This window comes from Lithobates pipiens, unplaced genomic scaffold, assembly GCF_037356315.1.
Source record: "Lithobates pipiens isolate NorthernLeopardFrog02 unplaced genomic scaffold, aLitPip1_a1.2 Scaffold_77, whole genome shotgun sequence".
NCBI lineage: Eukaryota > Metazoa > Chordata > Amphibia > Anura > Ranidae > Lithobates > Lithobates pipiens.
Genome location: NW_027507900.1, coordinates 554,286 through 571,892, shown reverse-complemented (window position 1 = coordinate 571,892; position 17,607 = coordinate 554,286). Strand labels below are relative to the sequence as shown.

Sequence of the window (17,607 nt, the reverse complement as noted above, 5' to 3'; positions counted from 1 at the left end):
GCCCCCGCCCGGTGCCTGCGGCGGTCGGTTTTCGTTCGGGAGCGATCCCGGACGAGGGGACGGCCATTCATTCATGGCCACCCCCTCGCGATCGCTCCCGACGAATGGAAATCCCCGGTGACATCACTTCCTCTCCTGTAATGTAAACACAGGAGAGGAAGTGATGTATTCTCTCCTCCGTGTCGGTATTTTTCGTTCCGACACGGAGGAGAGCGGATCAGTGAGTTGCACCAACACATCCCACACACAGTAGAACATGCCAGGCACACTCACACCCCCCCTTTACCCCCCGATCACCCCCCCAATTACCCCTGCCCCCCAGTCACAGTGACACCAATGTCATTTTTTTTTTTTTTTATTTTTTTTTTGCATTGGTGTCATTTGTGACTGTAATAACTGTTAGGGCAGTTAGGGTTAGCCCCCTTTAGTTCTAATGTACCCCCCTAACCCCCCCAATAAAGGTTTAACCCCGTGATCACCCCCCGTCGCCAGTGTCACTAAGGCTGGGTTCACATTGCAGCGGTTTATGAGAACGAATGTGATTCGCACCGCACTGCAGTGCAAATCACATCCGATCTCTGTGCGATTCGAGTTCAGCCATTCGCCGCACCCGCCGCACCCGCCACACCCGCCGCACCCGCCGCAAATTCGCACGGGACCCTTTTTTTGGCCCGCAGCAGAATCGGATCGCATGGGTGTTCACACCATGCGATCCGAGTTTGCAGATCGCACTGCGATATGCGAACTGATCTGGGGGTGTCAGTAACATTTCACTGACACTCCCAGCAGTTCGCATAGGGCAGTGTGAACTGCCGCCGGGAGGCATGCGATGCGGGAACCCGCCGCGGATTCGCGGCGTTTCCGCATCGCTCCAGTGTGAACCCAGCCTAATAAGCGATCATTTTTCTGATCGCCGTATTAGTGTCACAGGTGACGCTAGTTAGGCAGGTAGGTATTTAGGTTCGCCGCAGCTTTTTATAGCGCTAGGGACCCCCATATACTACCGCATAAAGCCCCCTGATTGCCCCCTAGTTAACCCTTTCACCAGTGATCACCATATAACTGTTACAGGTGACGCTGGTTGGTTAGTTATTTTTTTATAGTTTCAGGGCACCCGCCATTTATTACCTAATAAAGGTTTAACCCCCTGATCACCCGGCAGGTGTCATTTGTGACTGTAATAACTGTTAGGGCAGTTAGGGTTAGCCCCCTTTAGTTCTAAGGTACCCCCCTAACCCCCCCAATAAAGGTTTAACCCCGTGATCACCCCCCGTCGCCAGTGTCACTAAGGCTGGGTTCACATTGCAGCGGTTTATGAGAACGGATGTGATTCGCACCGCACTGCAGTGCAAATCACATCCGATCTCTGTGCGATTCGAGTTCAGCTATACAGATAGTATGGCTGAATTCGTGTCGCACCCGCCGCAAACTCGCACGGGACCCTTTTTTTGGTCCGCAGCAGAATCGGATCGCATGGGTGTTCACACCATGCGATCCAAGTTTGCAGATCGCACTGCGATATGCGAACTGATCTGGGGGTGTCATTAACATTTCACTGACACTCCCAGCAGTTCGCATAGGGCAGTGTGAACTGCCGCCGGGAGGCATGCGATGCGGGAACCCGCCGCGCATTCGTGGCGTTCCCGCATCGCTCCAGTGTGAACCCAGCCTAATAAGCGATCGTTTTTCTGATCGCTGTATTAGTGTCACAGGTGACGCTAGTTAGGCAGGTAGGTATTTAGGTTCGCCGCAGCTTTTTATAGCGCCAGGGACCCCCATATACTACCGCATAAAGCCCCCTGATTGCCCCCTAGTTAACCCTTTCACCAGTGATCACCATATAACTGTTACAGGTGACGCTGGTTGGTTAGTTATTTTTTTATAGTTTCAGGGCACCCGCCATTTATTACCTAGTCTCACTAGTGTACCCCTAAATTTAGGGGTGTCTACTTTCTAAAATGGGGTCATTTGGGGGGGGGGGGGGGTTTGTGCCATCTTGGCATTTTATGGCCTTCAAAACTGTAACGCCCTTAGAAAGCCTGAAGGCGGTGCTTGGTTTTTGGGGCCCCGTACGCGGCTAGGCTCCCAAAAAGTCCCACATATGTGGTATCCCCGTACTCAGGAGAAGCAGCAGAATTTATTTTGGGGTGTCATTTCACATATGCCCATGGCATGCGTGAGCAATATATCATTTAGTGACAACTTTGTGAAAAAAAAAAAAAGTTTGTAATTTTCCCGCAACTTGTGGCAAAATATAAAATATTCCATGGACTCAACATGCCTCTCAGCAAATAGCTTGGGGTGTCTACTTTCTAAAATGGGGTCATTTGTGGGGGTTTTGTGCCATCTTGGCATTTTATGGCCTTCAAAACTGTAATAGGTAGTGAGAAGTGAACTCAAAAAATTACGCCCTTAGAAAGCCTGAAGGCGGTGCTTGGTTTTCGGGGCCCCGTACGCGGCTAGGCTCCCAAAAAGTCCCACATATGTGGTATCCCCGTACTCAGGAGAAGCAGCAGAATTTATTTTGGGGTGTCATTTCACATATGCCCATGGCATGCATGAGCAATATATCATTTAGTGACAACTTTGTGAAAAAAAAAAAAAAAAAAAAAAAGTTTGTAATTTTCCCGCAACTTGTGGCAAAATATAAAATATTCCATGGACTCAACATGCCTCTCAGCAAATAGCTTGGGGTGTCTACTTTCTAAAATGGGGTCATTTGTGGGGGTTTTGTGCCATCTTGGCATTTTATGGCCTTCAAAACTGTAATAGGTAGTGAGGCGTGAAATCAAAAATTGACGCCCTTAGAAAGCCTGAAGGCGGTGCTTGGTTTTCGGGGCCCTGTACGCGGCTAGGCTCCCAAAAAGTCCCACATATGTGGTATCCCCGTACTCAGGAGAAGCAGCAGAATTTATTTTGGGGTGTCATTTCACATACGCCCATAGCATGTGTGAGCAATATATCATTTAGTGACAACTTTGTGTAAAAAAAAAAAAAAAAATTTTTTTTTGTCATTATTCAATCGCTTGAGGCAAAAAAATAAAATATTCAATGGGCTCAACATGCCTCTTATCAATTTCCTTAGGGGGTCTACTTTCCAAAATGGGGTCATTTGGGGGGGTTTTGTACTGCCCTGTCATTTTAGCACCTCAAGAAATGAGATAGGCAGTCGTAAACTAAAAGCTGCGTAAATTCCAGAAAATGTACCTTAGTTTGTAGATGTGACAACTTTTGCGCAAACCAATAAATATACAATTATTGACTTTTTTTTTACCAAAGACATGTGGCTGAATACATTTTGTCCTAAATGTATGACTAAAATTGAGTTTATTGGATTTTTCTAATAACAAAAAGTAGAAAATATCATTTTTTTTCAAAATTTGCGGTCTTTTTACGTTTATATCGCAAAAAATAAAAATCGCAGAGGCAATCAAATACCATCAAAAGAAAGCTCTATTTGTGGGAAGAAAAGGACGCAAATTTTGTTTGGGTACAACATTGCATGACCGCGCAATTACCAGTTAAAGCAGCGCAGTGCCAAAGTGTAAAAAGACCTCTGGTCATTTACCAGCAAAATGGTCCGGTCTGAAAGTGGTTAAGGAGGTACCCAGAAACTGTGCAGACGGCCGTTTTACCCACATGGACACCTCAGCTGGAGATCAGACATGGATAACATCCGAGTGTCTGAAGGAAGAACCCGGCTCATGTGGAGAAAAAAACCTTTACCCAACCTACTATCCATACAGCCACCAGTGATACACACTTTATATTCTTCACCATAAAGTGGAGAAACCCTGTGAAGGACATTATGGGAGTCCAGCCTGACTGAGCTTGAGAAGTTTAGACAGCCATTAGGCATCATGTTTTTTTTTATTTTTTTTTTTTTTTTATTGAAAGCCAGTGGCGTGCAAAACACACTCCAAAAAACTTCACCCGGTGCATAAAAAATGTGCACACACATAAAGAGTGACACAAAAAAGTGCAGACAGGTACACAAGTCCTCTAAAATCAGAGGACCTTGTCCTGAATCCCCCGGGGCGTTAGGCTCCTGACAGGGACAAGGACACTTAAAACTTGGTCTTCCTGGCCGAAACCAGTCAGACCCCGTTCTTCGGAAGGTCTGCCGAAACAGACCCACCCAAATACTAGGTAGGGCTCCCCCGAAGGGAGACCCCAAACCCTAAGGCAGAGGGTGAACTAAGCCAGAAGGCCATGTCCACCCCCACACCAGACTTTCAGGACAGGCCCTAGAACCTGTGACCCTACTCATCACAGCAAACGTGCAAAGTGACAAAACAAGACGTGACAAGACACACACTGAAAATAAATAAAAAGTGGGGAAGGGATACTGGAGAGGAGAGTGAAAAGGTGGTCGTTGTGTGAAACAACGACCAGGCCCTCCGGCCGGGAATAAAAAATTCCTCTGGTCCCAGCCAAAAGGCCCGGCCCAAGAGGCAGGTGCTAAAAAAGCGTGTCATGGTGCAGTGACCTTGGTGCCCAAAATCAAAGTGACCCTCACTCACAGTGATTCTTAGGCACCCCCGGACTGCCAGTCCAGGGGCACATACTCCATAGGCTTTCAAGACCGCCCCCAACCCCCGGTCCAGACCACAGCAGCCCCCACCCCGGACAGGAAGGCATGAAGATCAGGAAGCTTGGTGAGAGCCCTTTGCCATCAGGCTCCACCGTCGCTCCCATCACTCCTTCCTAATTATATTCGGATGTACTAACCGTTCCTCCCCCCCACCAAGGGAGTAGCCGGTTTTCCTTTCCGAAAAACTGCCCGGGGCTAGAACTACCCCAATCCAGACCAGAGGCCAGGTACCCGACCCTCTGGATCCGACCAGGCAGCACCCATCCTCACCAGGGGCATCCTACCAGATGGCTCAGACTCGACCATGCATCGGCCCCCAGTTTACTGTCGGGCGGCACGACGTGGCCCCTACCGAAACCATCCTTCGGGATGCAAATTACACCATCGGAAAGCGCCGCCCAAACCCTCTCAAATAGGGATGGACCAGCGCCTCCTTTGGCAATTGATAAGAACAGATACTACACTTGATCTTAGCCAAAAGGCCGAGAAGCCATTAGGCATCATATACACTGGCAGCTCCTAAACTCAACTCCATAAACTCCTATGTGTCCATGCACACATAGGCTTCTAGCAAAGTTTAATAGCTGCTGCGGTTAGGGGAACTTCAACCTCCTGCTCCGAAGCGCAGAAGAATCGCATTTAGAACAGGAAAGTTTTGACCGTCTGCTGCAGGAAATTGCAAAACTGCTGCAAAATCAGGGCACAACTTTGCCGCAGTAAGCGTAGGCAGGATGTACATAAAGTCTTATGCCTTGTAAACACGGTCAAACTTTCCGATGGAAAATATGCGATCGGATCTTGTTGGAAAATCCGATCGTGTGTGGGCTCCATCTGACTTTTTTCATCGGAAATTTCCAACACACAAAGTTTGAGAGCAGGATCAAAAATTTTCCGACAACAAAATCCGATCGTTTAAATTCCGATCGTGTGTGTGGACAATTCAGACGGATTTTGTCGTCGGAATGTCCGACCGTGTGTACAGGGCATTAGAGTAGTGGACCTACCAAACCACAACAAGGAGGATACAACCTGTGAGGGCTGAAGATGTAGCTGCACCCCAGGGGACAGGTAACAGTAGCTTCAGTAAAAACACCCCCCTTGGGTAAATTAAATTGGCCATACTCTTTATATATGGAGGCTGTTATCGCTGACCACTCCTGAAAATGGTGGCTGTTTTGGCTCTTGTTTGACACTTTGGTTTTATGTTGACATAATATGCATACTGGACGTCTGAAGGGGCTGTGTAGATCACTCTTCTGCATGTAGAAGGTGATTAGGTGTCCAGGGAGCTGCACATCAAGCCCCCGTGTGTAAGCTCCAGTGGGTGGAGTGAAATGCATTGGAGCGTAGTCTGGTGGGAGGGTCCAGGCTGAGACTGACATTCACTGTTGTGCAGCAGGTTTTGACTTGATGTGTGGCTCCCAGGACCCTAGTCACTCTCTACCATTGCCTGGAGCATAGACAAGCTCCCTTCCCAGCCAGCACTCCCAGTGGTGTGCACAGAACTTCATTCCCATACAGGGCCTAACACACATTAATTACCTTGGTCTTCATTTAGGACGCCCTAGTGCATAGTATAGTAGGTGAGACCCACACTGAAACGCACCACAACGCAGAGACCACACCATAGTAGTACACTGCTATAAAAAACAGAAGGTGCAGGTCCAGTGCCAGTTCCATCACCATGTGCGGACAACCTATTCTACACAGATGGGCTGCCTTAACACAAGCTACCATGCAATGGAACGTGCAGATGTGAAGGGACCTCAACGCCAAGCCAACAGAGCTTATCAAGATCAGCCATGGCTGTCCTTGGAAGAATCCACCCATACTGAACAATGTCCTACATGGACACCACATGACTACTGACCACTGGGCAGACTACCAGGAGGAAATACATCACAAAATAATTCTCCCACCTCTGGGCAGAGGGTGCAGGTGGTGGACAGGACAGTACGGTCCTTCATGAGTATCGCTTTCTCTTTGTCTTTATTAACTAATAAAACGTTTTTTTTTTTTATGTTGCCGGTTTCCACTCGTGATTTCAATGGAACTATAATGGATTCAGGTTCATTTTATTTTATTTTTAAACTGATATTTATATTTTTTTATTATTTATGGTGTGTGTGATTGTGGAAATTAGCTCATTATCAAGGACGCAGTCCACCCGCCAAACCTTCATTTCAGGGCTTTCTTGCCCACTTTTGTGGGAACAAAAACTTTCACCCCTTGGCTTTCACTTTGCAGCACTACTGCTCTCACCCTCAGGCTTAGGCCCATGTCTCCATCCTCCAGACTCACTTGTGCACCATCTCTAGCTGTGTTAGGTACCTGGGTGGTGAGCCTGACTTAGTGGAAGGAGACCTCTCTTACGGCTCTGGTTCAAGTCCCCCTGAAGTGGGAACAGTGGGACAAGAGCACAGCGGGGTAGGAGCATCTGGCCAGATGCAGCAGCGGATGCAGATGAGGTGGAGATCTTCCAGATGCAGGAACCTCATCAGCAGAGGGCAGCAGGTTATGGTTGGCAAGCTGACTGTGGCGGCTGGGTGGATGGTCCACGGACCTTGAGAGGCAGTAGCAGGTTCAGGAAGGTCTCTGAGCGGGGGACTAAACAGGACCGACAACAAGCAGGAACCAGCAGGGGAGAGGCAAGAAGAAACGTCAACAAGCGGAGGTTCAGCAATGGTGATCAGTCCGAGATAAGGTCAGGCAAGCCGGGGTCGGGGCAGGAGAGAGCAGCGGAGTCAGACAGGAGCCGGGTCGGGTAAGCAAGTAGACTTAGGCAGAAAAACGGGTTGCTTCAGGTACTAGCTGCAGACGAACAGCACAGAACATCTGCAGCTGTACCTTTAAAAAGGGCCACTGGCGCCAATCGCGCTAGCGTGCACACGAACGGCGTGCACACGCGCACGCCTGAGGTGCCCGGCGGCGCGCGTGCACACGCCGACCCGCGTCGCGAGTGCGCATGCGCGAGCGGCGATCTGCTCGCACGGAACGGACGGAGCCCTGACAAGCTGCTTGCTTGCAGCTGCACCAACTCCCGGGGAGAGTAAAAGCCGGAACTACTGTCAGCTTCCTCACATAAGTCTTGCACATATGGACTCAGGATTGCAGGCTTCATCCCAGGATATTGTATTCCAGAGGAAGCTGTAAATCCAGTTCTCCCTCTGAGACATATATGTTGGAACCCCTCACTCTCTGTGGGTCAGAACCCTAGGTGCTATCAGTCTCTTTCCTGACATGGCACTGTCCTGTTGTAGCTTATATATTGTGACAGCGTAAGGTCCCACCACTGTGGTTAAGTAGGGAAAAGGGACATGGGGTTCACCCATATGCCGATTTGTTGGGCTCTGGAAAATCAACCGATTTTTGGGGTTTTCTCTAAATTTTGGTATGCCTGCTTGGGTTCCGGAGTTTGTAGATTTCAAAGAGTTTTGGGAAGGAAGAAGCCTGTAGTCTAGTATTCAGGTCTTGCAGGAGACTGGCAGTTAATGAAAGACCATAGTGCAGAGCTCCGATCAGAAAACAAGTGTGGCCTCCTGTTAGGAGGCCACCATTCCAGAGACAGCACTCCATACTGGAGGAGAGATTCTTTGTCCATAGGACTGAGAGAGTTGAGGTGGCTAAGCAAGTCTGGGAGACTGGAAGAACCAGGAAGACTTAGTCCTGCAAGCTGAGAGAGCCAGGAGGACTATGAGAGTCCAAGATAATGAGAGAGCCAGGAAGGCTAGATGAGTCCAGGAGACTGAGAGAACCAGGAAGGCTAGGCAAGTCTAGGAGACTGAGAGAGCCAGGAGGGCTAGACAAGCACATGGAGACTGAGAGAGCCAGGGGGACTAGGTGAGTCCAGGAGACTGAGAGCGCTAGGAGAACTAGGCAAGTCCAGGGGACTGAGAGAGACAGGAAGACTAGGCAAGTCCAGGGGACTGAGAGAACTAAGAGGACCATGACTGAGAGAGCCAGGAATACTAGGTGAGTCCTGAGGACTGAGAGCCAGGAGGGCTAAGCGAGTCCTGAAGACCGAGAGAGCCAGGTGGACTAGGCGAGTCCAGGAGACAGAGAGAGCCAGGACTAGGCGAGTCCAGGATACTGAGAGAGCCAGGAAGACTAGGCAAGTCCAGGAGGCTGAGAGAGTCAGAATAACTAGGCGAGTCCAGGAATCTGAGAGAGCGAGGAGGACTAGGCGAGTCCAGGAGGCTGAGCGAGCGAGGAGGACTAGGCGAGTCCAGGAGGCTGAGAGAGCCAGGAGGGCTAGACAAGCACATGGAGACTGAGAGAGCCAGGAGGACTAGGTGAGTCCAGGAGACTGAGAGCGCTAGGAGAACTAGGCAAGTCCAGGGGACTGAGAGAGACAGGAAGACTAGGCAAGTCCAGGGGACTGAGAGAACTAAGAGGACCATGACTGAGAGAGCCAGGAATACTAGGTGAGTCCTGAGGACTGAGAGCCGGGAGGGCTAAGCGAGTCCTGAAGACCGAGAGAGCCAGGTGGACTAGGCGAGTCCAGGAGACAGAGAGAGCCAGGACTAGGCGAGTCCATGATACTGAGAGAGCCAGGAAGACTAGGCAAGTCCAGGAGGCTGAGAGAGTCAGAATAACTAGGCAAGTCCAGGATACTGAGAGAGCCAGGAAGACTAGGCAAGTCCAGGAGGCTGAGAGAGTCAGAATAACTAGGCGAGTCCAGGAGACTGAGAGAGCGAGGAGGACTAGGCGAGTCCAGGAGGCTGAGAGAGCCAGGAGGACTAGGCAAGTCCAGGCTACTGAGAGAGACAGAAAGGCCAGGCAAGTCCAGGAGACTGAGAGAGCCAGGAAGGCTAGGCGAGTCCAGGGGACAGAGAACCAGGAGGACTAGGCGAGCCCAGGAGACTGAGAGAGCAAGAAGGACTAGCCGAGTCCAGGAGGCTGAGAGAGCCAGGAGGACTAGGCGAGTCCAGGAGGCTGAGAGAGCCAGGAGGACTAGGCGAGTCCAGGAGGCTGAGAGAGCCAGGAGGACTAGGCGAGTCCAGGAGGCTGAGAGAGCCGGGAAGATTAGGCTAGTCCAGGAGGCTGAGAGAGCCAGAAAGGCTAGGCAAGTCCAGGAGACTGAGAGAGCCAGGAGGAGTAAGCGAGTCCATGGGACTGAGAGGAAGACTAGCCTGGAGGGCTAGGCAAGTTGAGGGGACTGAGGGAATCGGGAGGTCTTGGAAAAGTGAGAGAGCACAGGGAGTCAGAAGATACTTTATCAAGAGGTCAGGGAGTAGGCCCATGCAGTTGTGTGCTGCAACCAAAAAGGGTGAGAGAGCCAGGAGAGCTGTGAAAGCTGAATGCAGCACTGAGGTAACGCAGATAAGCCTGTCTGAGGGACCAACCAAAAGCCAAGGGCAATGCCTAAGAGGTGCTGCTGAAAAGAGAGCCAGGTGGTTCTGCAGTTTTCCATTACCTGTTTTCATTGGTGAAAATCCCGGCTATGGGCAACTGTTTCTGTGCTGAACTTTAAAGGAGATGTACAGGGAAAGCTGATTTGGCTGTACTTCTGGTGTGGATCACAGGAGTGCAGTTCGCTCTGCATTCCTGTGACCCGTTTTCAGCAGGCTAAAGCCCGTTGTCTGCTGATGTCACAGAGCAGGCCCAGACTGGGGAAAATTACAACGAAATGGTCAGGATCCGCTCACATGCCTGGACCAGCACCTAGTTCAGCCTCTCAGCAAGTCGGCCACTCCCACCCCCTCTACAGAAGAGCAGACAGCGGTGACTGACAGCCACCAGGTTTTTGCTCAGGGAGCTTTGAGAACCGAGCAATCAACAGTGTTTGATCGCTCAGTTCTCAGCCTTAGAGGCTTTGGGGGACAGATGCAGCATCCATCAAGGTAAGTATGGTTCTTGAGAAAAAAAAATCCTTAACTTCTCTTTTAAGTCTGTTTAATAAAAGTGGGCTGCAAAGCCCTGAACCACAGTTCAGACTGGCATGGGCTCACTAAAATGGCTTCTACCACTGAGTTGAATTCCCGAATATGGCAATATATGGTGGTATAATAAATGATGGTGGAGGAGGGATATATTACATCTACAACTGTAGGACCCAAACTACAGAACTATCTACACTTCAGTCTACTGTTCTGTCTATGGATCGGTCTGTGTATTATTTTGTTGATCCATTCAGGGACCAGTCTATGGAGAGCAATCTGTGGATCATTGTATGGATTGGTCTGTGCAGGAGTCTAGGGATCAGTCTATGGAGAAATCTACGAGAACACTCTATAGATCGATCTAGGGAGCACTCTGTTGGGCAGTCTACGGTTCTGTCTGTGGACCAGTCTACAGATCAGTCTACCTTCCAGTCTATGCATAAATCTAGGGATCCATTTAGGGACCAGTCTAGGGATTAGTCTATGTTTTATTAGTCTGTTGCTCAGTCTAGGAAACATTCCGGGACCAGTCTATGGAGCGTTTTTGGGTTCAGCCTATAGGGCAGACTGTGAATCAGTCTAGGGACCAGTCTATGGATACATTTAGGGGAGCAGTCTAAGGATTGGTCTGTGGATCATTGTATAGATTGGTCTGTGCAGGAGTCTAGGGATCAGTCTATAGAGCAATCTGGGGTTCAGCCAATAGGGAAAACAGTGGATCAAACTAGGGACCAGTCTATGGATCAATCTGGGGTTCAGCATATAGGGTAGACTGTGGATCAGTCTATGGAGCATCCTTCCCACCACTGCTAACCATATAATAGGCTTACAGAACCCACGTTGTGATGCGCAGGGTTGTGTCACGGCAGAGCTACATGTCCTCCATGTGTATAGCCATATGGTGATTGAGCACCTGCAACCCATTCCTGCCCAGCAGAGGTTGGACCCCTTAGACATACTGAACCCTCCCTTGGGCACCAGTACAGGGGCACCCCCAGCCTAACCAGCACCACACTGTAGTCCATCCAATACCTTATGCAGGCCTTACAGCAATGGACACCATTAGCAGCACCACCCAGTACAAGCTTCCTTTCCAGAAGAGGTCCCCACCTTGAGGTTCGGATGAGGAGGAGTCCAGGCACAATAAACCCCACCTAACCCTATACCGAAACACAACTGATTTCTATACTGTATCCTTCCAATCATCCCCATGGTGGTCACACACTCCTCCAAGCAAAGAGCTTAATTGAAGGAACGTCCCGTACCTTCTCCGGGCCTTACCTCAGAAGAGGTCCTCATCTGGATGGTTAAGAGAAGGAGGAGTCCAGACACAATGAACCCCCTAACCCTATACTGGAACACATCCATACATCCCTCCAGTCACCCCCATGGTGGTCACACACTCCTCCAAGCAAAGAGCTGAGTGGAGGAACGTCCCGTACCTTCTCCGGGCCTTACCTCAGAAGAGGTCCTCATCTGGATGGTTAAGAGAAGGAGGAGTCCAGACACAATGAACCCCCTAACCCTATACTGGAACACATCCATACATCCCTCCAGTCACCCCCATGGTGGTCACACACTCCTCCAAGCAAAGAGCTGAGTGGAGGAACGTCCCGTACCTTCTCCGGGCCTTACCTCAGAAGAGGTCCTCACCTGGATGGTTAGGAGAAGGAGGAGTCCAGACACAATGAACCCCCTAACCCTATACTGGAACACATCCATACATCCCTCCAGTCACCCCCATGGTGGTCACACACTCCTCCAAGCTCTTTGCTTGGAGGAACGTCTTGTACCTTCTCCAGGCCTTACCTCAGAAGAGGTCCTCACCTGGATGGTTAGGAGAAGGAGGAGTCCAGACACAATGAACCCCCTAACCCTATACTGGAACACATCCATACATCCCTCCAGTCACCCCCATGGTGGTCACACACTCCTCCAAGCAAAGAGCTGAGTGGAGGAACGTCCCGTACCTTCTCCGGGCCTTACCTCAGAAGAGGTCCTCACCTGGATGGGTAGGAGAAGGAGGAGTCCAGACACAATGAACCCCCTAACCCTATACTGGAACACATCCATACATCCCTCCAGTCACCCCCATGGTGGTCACACACTCCTCCAGGCAAAGAGCTGAGTGGAGGAACGTCTTGTACCTTCTCCAGGCCTTACCTCAGAAGAGGTCCTCACCTGGATGGTTAGGAGAGGGAGGAGTCCAGACACAATGAACCCCCTAACCCTATACTGGAACACATCCATACATCCCTCCAGTCACCCCCATGGTGGTCACACACTCCTCCAAGCAAAGAGCTTAATTGAAGGAACGTCCCGTACCTTCTCCGGGCCTTACCTCAGAAGAGGTCCTCACCTGGATGGTTAGGAGAGGGAGGAGTCCAGACACAATGAACCCCCTAACCCTATACTGGAACACATCCATACATCCCTCCAGTCACCCCCATGGTGGTCACACACTCCTCCAAGCAAAGAGCTGAGTGGAGGAACGTCCCGTACCTTCTCCGGGCCTTACCTCAGAAGAGGTCCTCACCTGGATGGTTAGGAGAGGGAGGAGTCCAGACACAATGAACCCCCTAACCCTATACTGGAACACATCCATACATCCCTCCAGTCACCCCCATGGTGGTCACACACTCCTCCAAGCAAAGAGCTGAGTGGAGGAACGTCCCGTACCTTCTCCGGGCCTTACCTCAGAAGAGGTCCTCACCTGGATGGTTAGGAGAAGGAGGAGTCCAGACACAATGAACCCCCTAACCCTATACTGGAACACATCCATACATCCCTCCAGTCACCCCCATGGTGGTCACACACTCCTCCAAGCAAAGAGCTGAGTGGAGGAACGTCCCGTACCTTCTCCGGGCCTTACCTCAGAAGAGGTCCTCATCTGGATGGTTAAGAGAAGGAGGAGTCCAGACACAATGAACCCCCTAACCCTATACTGGAACACATCCATACATCCCTCCAGTCACCCCCATGGTGGTCACACACTCCTCCAAGCAAAGAGCTGAGTGGAGGAACGTCCCGTACCTTCTCCGGGCCTTACCTCAGAAGAGGTCCTCACCTGGATGGTTAGGAGAAGGAGGAGTCCAGACACAATGAACCCCCTAACCCTATACTGGAACACATCCATACATCCCTCCAGTCACCCCCATGGTGGTCACACACTCCTCCAAGCTCTTTGCTTGGAGGAACGTCTTGTACCTTCTCCAGGCCTTACCTCAGAAGAGGTCCTCACCTGGATGGTTAGGAGAAGGAGGAGTCCAGACACAATGAACCCCCTAACCCTATACTGGAACACATCCATACATCCCTCCAGTCACCCCCATGGTGGTCACACACTCCTCCAAGCAAAGAGCTGAGTGGAGGAACGTCCCGTACCTTCTCCGGGCCTTACCTCAGAAGAGGTCCTCACCTGGATGGGTAGGAGAAGGAGGAGTCCAGACACAATGAACCCCCTAACCCTATACTGGAACACATCCATACATCCCTCCAGTCACCCCCATGGTGGTCACACACTCCTCCAGGCAAAGAGCTGAGTGGAGGAACGTCTTGTACCTTCTCCAGGCCTTACCTCAGAAGAGGTCCTCACCTGGATGGTTAGGAGAGGGAGGAGTCCAGACACAATGAACCCCCTAACCCTATACTGGAACACATCCATACATCCCTCCAGTCACCCCCATGGTGGTCACACACTCCTCCAAGCAAAGAGCTTAATTGAAGGAACGTCCCGTACCTTCTCCGGGCCTTACCTCAGAAGAGGTCCTCACCTGGATGGTTAGGAGAGGGAGGAGTCCAGACACAATGAACCCCCTAACCCTATACTGGAACACATCCATACATCCCTCCAGTCACCCCCATGGTGGTCACACACTCCTCCAAGCAAAGAGCTGAGTGGAGGAACGTCCCGTACCTTCTCCGGGCCTTACCTCAGAAGAGGTCCTCACCTGGATGGTTAGGAGAGGGAGGAGTCCAGACACAATGAACCCCCTAACCCTATACTGGAACACATCCATACATCCCTCCAGTCACCCCCATGGTGGTCACACACTCCTCCAAGCAAAGAGCTGAGTGGAGGAACGTCCCGTACCTTCTCCGGGCCTTACCTCAGAAGAGGTCCTCACCTGGATGGTTAGGAGAAGGAGGAGTCCAGACACAATGAACCCCCTAACCCTATACTGGAACACATCCATACATCCCTCCAGTCACCCCCATGGTGGTCACACACTCCTCCAAGCAAAGAGCTGAGTGGAGGAACGTCCCGTACCTTCTCCGGGCCTTACCTCAGAAGAGGTCCTCACCTGGATGGTTAGGAGAAGGAGGAGTCCAGACACAATGAACCCCCTAACCCTATACTGGAACACATCCATACATCCCTCCAGTCACCCCCATGGTGGTCACACACTCCTCCAAGCAAAGAGCTGAGTGGAGGAACGTCCCGTACCTTCTCCGGGCCTTACCTCAGAAGAGGTCCTCACCTGGATGGTTAGGAGAAGGAGGAGTCCAGACACAATGAACCCCCTAACCCTATACTGGAACACATCCATACATCCCTCCAGTCACCCCCATGGTGGTCACACACTCCTCCAAGCAAAGAGCTGAGTGGAGGAACGTCCCGTACCTTCTCCGGGCCTTACCTCAGAAGAGGTCCTCATCTGGATGGTTAGGAGAGGGAGGAGTCCAGACACAATGAACCCCCTAACCCTATACTGGAACACATCCATACATCCCTCCAGTCACCCCCATGGTGGTCACACACTCCTCCAAGCTCTTTGCTTGGAGGAACGTCCTGTACCTTCTCCGGGTCTTACCTCAGAAGAGGTCCTCACCTGGATGGTTAGGAGAAGGAAGAGTCCAGACACAATGAACCCCCTAACCCTATACTGGAACACATCCATACATCCCTCCAGTCACCCCCATGGTGGTCACACACTCCTCCAAGCAAAGAGCTGAGTGGAGGAACGTCCCGTACCTTCTCCGGGCCTTACCTCAGAAGAGGTCCTCATCTGGATGTTAGGAGAAGGAAGAGTCCAGACACAATGAACCCCCTAACCCTATACTGGAACACATCCATACATCCCTCCAGTCACCCCCATGGTGGTCACACACTCCTCCAAGCAAAGAGCTTGGAGGAACGTCCTGTACCTTCTCCGGGCCTTACCTCAGAAGAGGTCCTCACCTGGATGGTTAGGAGAGGGAGGAGTCCAGACACAATGAACCCCCTAACCCTATACTGGAACACATCCATACATCCCTCCAGTCACCCCCATGGTGGTCACACACTCCTCCAAGCAAAGAGCTGAGTGGAGGAACGTCCTGTACCTTCTCCGGGCCTTACCTCAGAAGAGGTCCTCACCTGGAGGTTAGGAGAAGGAGGAGTCCAGACACAATACATTCCTTCTAACCCTATACTGGAACACAGCTGATTTCTGTACATCTTTCCAGTCACCCCCATGGTGGCCCCTACACCCTAAACCAAAGGGAAGTCAGTAGTCCCATATATCCTCCTCCCTCTTCCCATCTCAGGACAGGAATACAGCACCCCCCCCCCCCCATCTCCACAACATGAAGGGGGGAGGGGGGTGTGACTGGGAACAACGGAACTGATCAGCTTCCAGGATTCCTGGCAGGACCAATAAGGATTATTTTCTGGTATTGAAGAGATGGAATAAAATATGATCAACGTTCTATGGAATGAAAGATGATTGGTGGTGCAGGGGGGGGGGGGGGTGTCCTCAGAAACATTTGTTCACATAGTGACAGGGTCTCTTTATAGGGGCCCCTATACCCCCCGCCATCCTCAGGGGCCACTTCCCAGACAGGTTCTCTTTATATACGATGTATCATATACATTCCTCCTGTACAGGTGAAGGGGCCACACACACCCCTCAGGGGCCCCTTCTCTCACAGATGCTGGGACGGGCTCTCTTTATACACTCCTGTAAAGGGGGAGGTGGGAGACACTGAAGGGCCCCTATATCCCCTCTCAGGGGCCCTTCTCTCTTTATACACTGTGTGTTATATACACCCCCCTATTGGGGGAGAGGGTGATGTATAACACAGAGGGGCCCCTATATCCCTCTCAGGGGCCCCTTCTCTCTTTATACACCACTGTATGTTATATACACCCCTCTATAGGGGGAGGTGGGTGACGTATTACATTGAGGGGCCCCTATATCACCCTCAGGGGCCCTTCTCTCTTTATACACTGTATGTTATATACACCCCTCTATAGGGGGAGGTGGGTGACGTATTACACTGAGGGGCCCCTATATCCCCCTCAGGGGCCCTTCTCTCTTTATACACTGTATGTTATATACACCCCTCTATAGGGGGAGGTGGTGACGTATTACACTGAGGGGCCCCTATATCCCCCTCAGGGGCCCTTCTCTCTTTATACAGTGTATGTTATATACACCCCTCTATAGGGGGAGGTGGGTGACGTATTACACTGAGGGGCCCCTATATCACCCTCAGGGGCCCTTCTCTCTTTATACACTGTATGTTATATACACCCCTCTATAGGGGGAGGTGGTGACGTATTACACTGAGGGGCCCCTATATCCCCCTCAGGGGCCCTTCTCTCTTTATACAGTGTATGTTATATACACCCCTCTATAGGGGGAGGTGGGTGACGTATTACACTGAGGGGCCCCTATATCACCCTCAGGGGCCCTTCTCTCTTTATACACTGTATGTTATATACACCCCTCTATAGGGGGAGGTGGGTGACGTATTACATTGAGGGGCCCCTATATCACCCTCAGGGGCCCTTCTCTCTTTATACACTGTGTGTTATATACACCCCTCTATAGGGGGAGGTGAGTGACGTATTACACTGAGGGGTCCCTATATCCCCCTCAGGGGCCCTTCTCTCTTTATACACTGTATGTTATATACACCCCTCTATAGGGGGAGGTGGTGACGTATTACACTGAGGGGCCCCTATATCCCCCTCAGGGGCCCTTCTCTCTTTATACAGTGTATGTTATATACACCCCTCTATAGGGGGAGGTGGGTGACGTATTACACTGAGGGGCCCCTATATCACCCTCAGGGGCCCTTCTCTCTTTATACACTGTATGTTATATACACCCCTCTATAGGGGGAGGTGGGTGACGTATTACA

The 17,607-nt window shown here is 51.0% G+C and overlaps 1 pseudogene; it reads right to left on the bottom strand.

Moving 5' to 3' along the window:
* Positions 1–4,982: 4,982 nt before the first annotated feature.
* LOC143959496 (U2 spliceosomal RNA) lies at positions 4,983–5,088 on the bottom strand (annotated as a pseudogene).
* Positions 5,089–17,607: the final 12,519 nt, after the last annotated feature.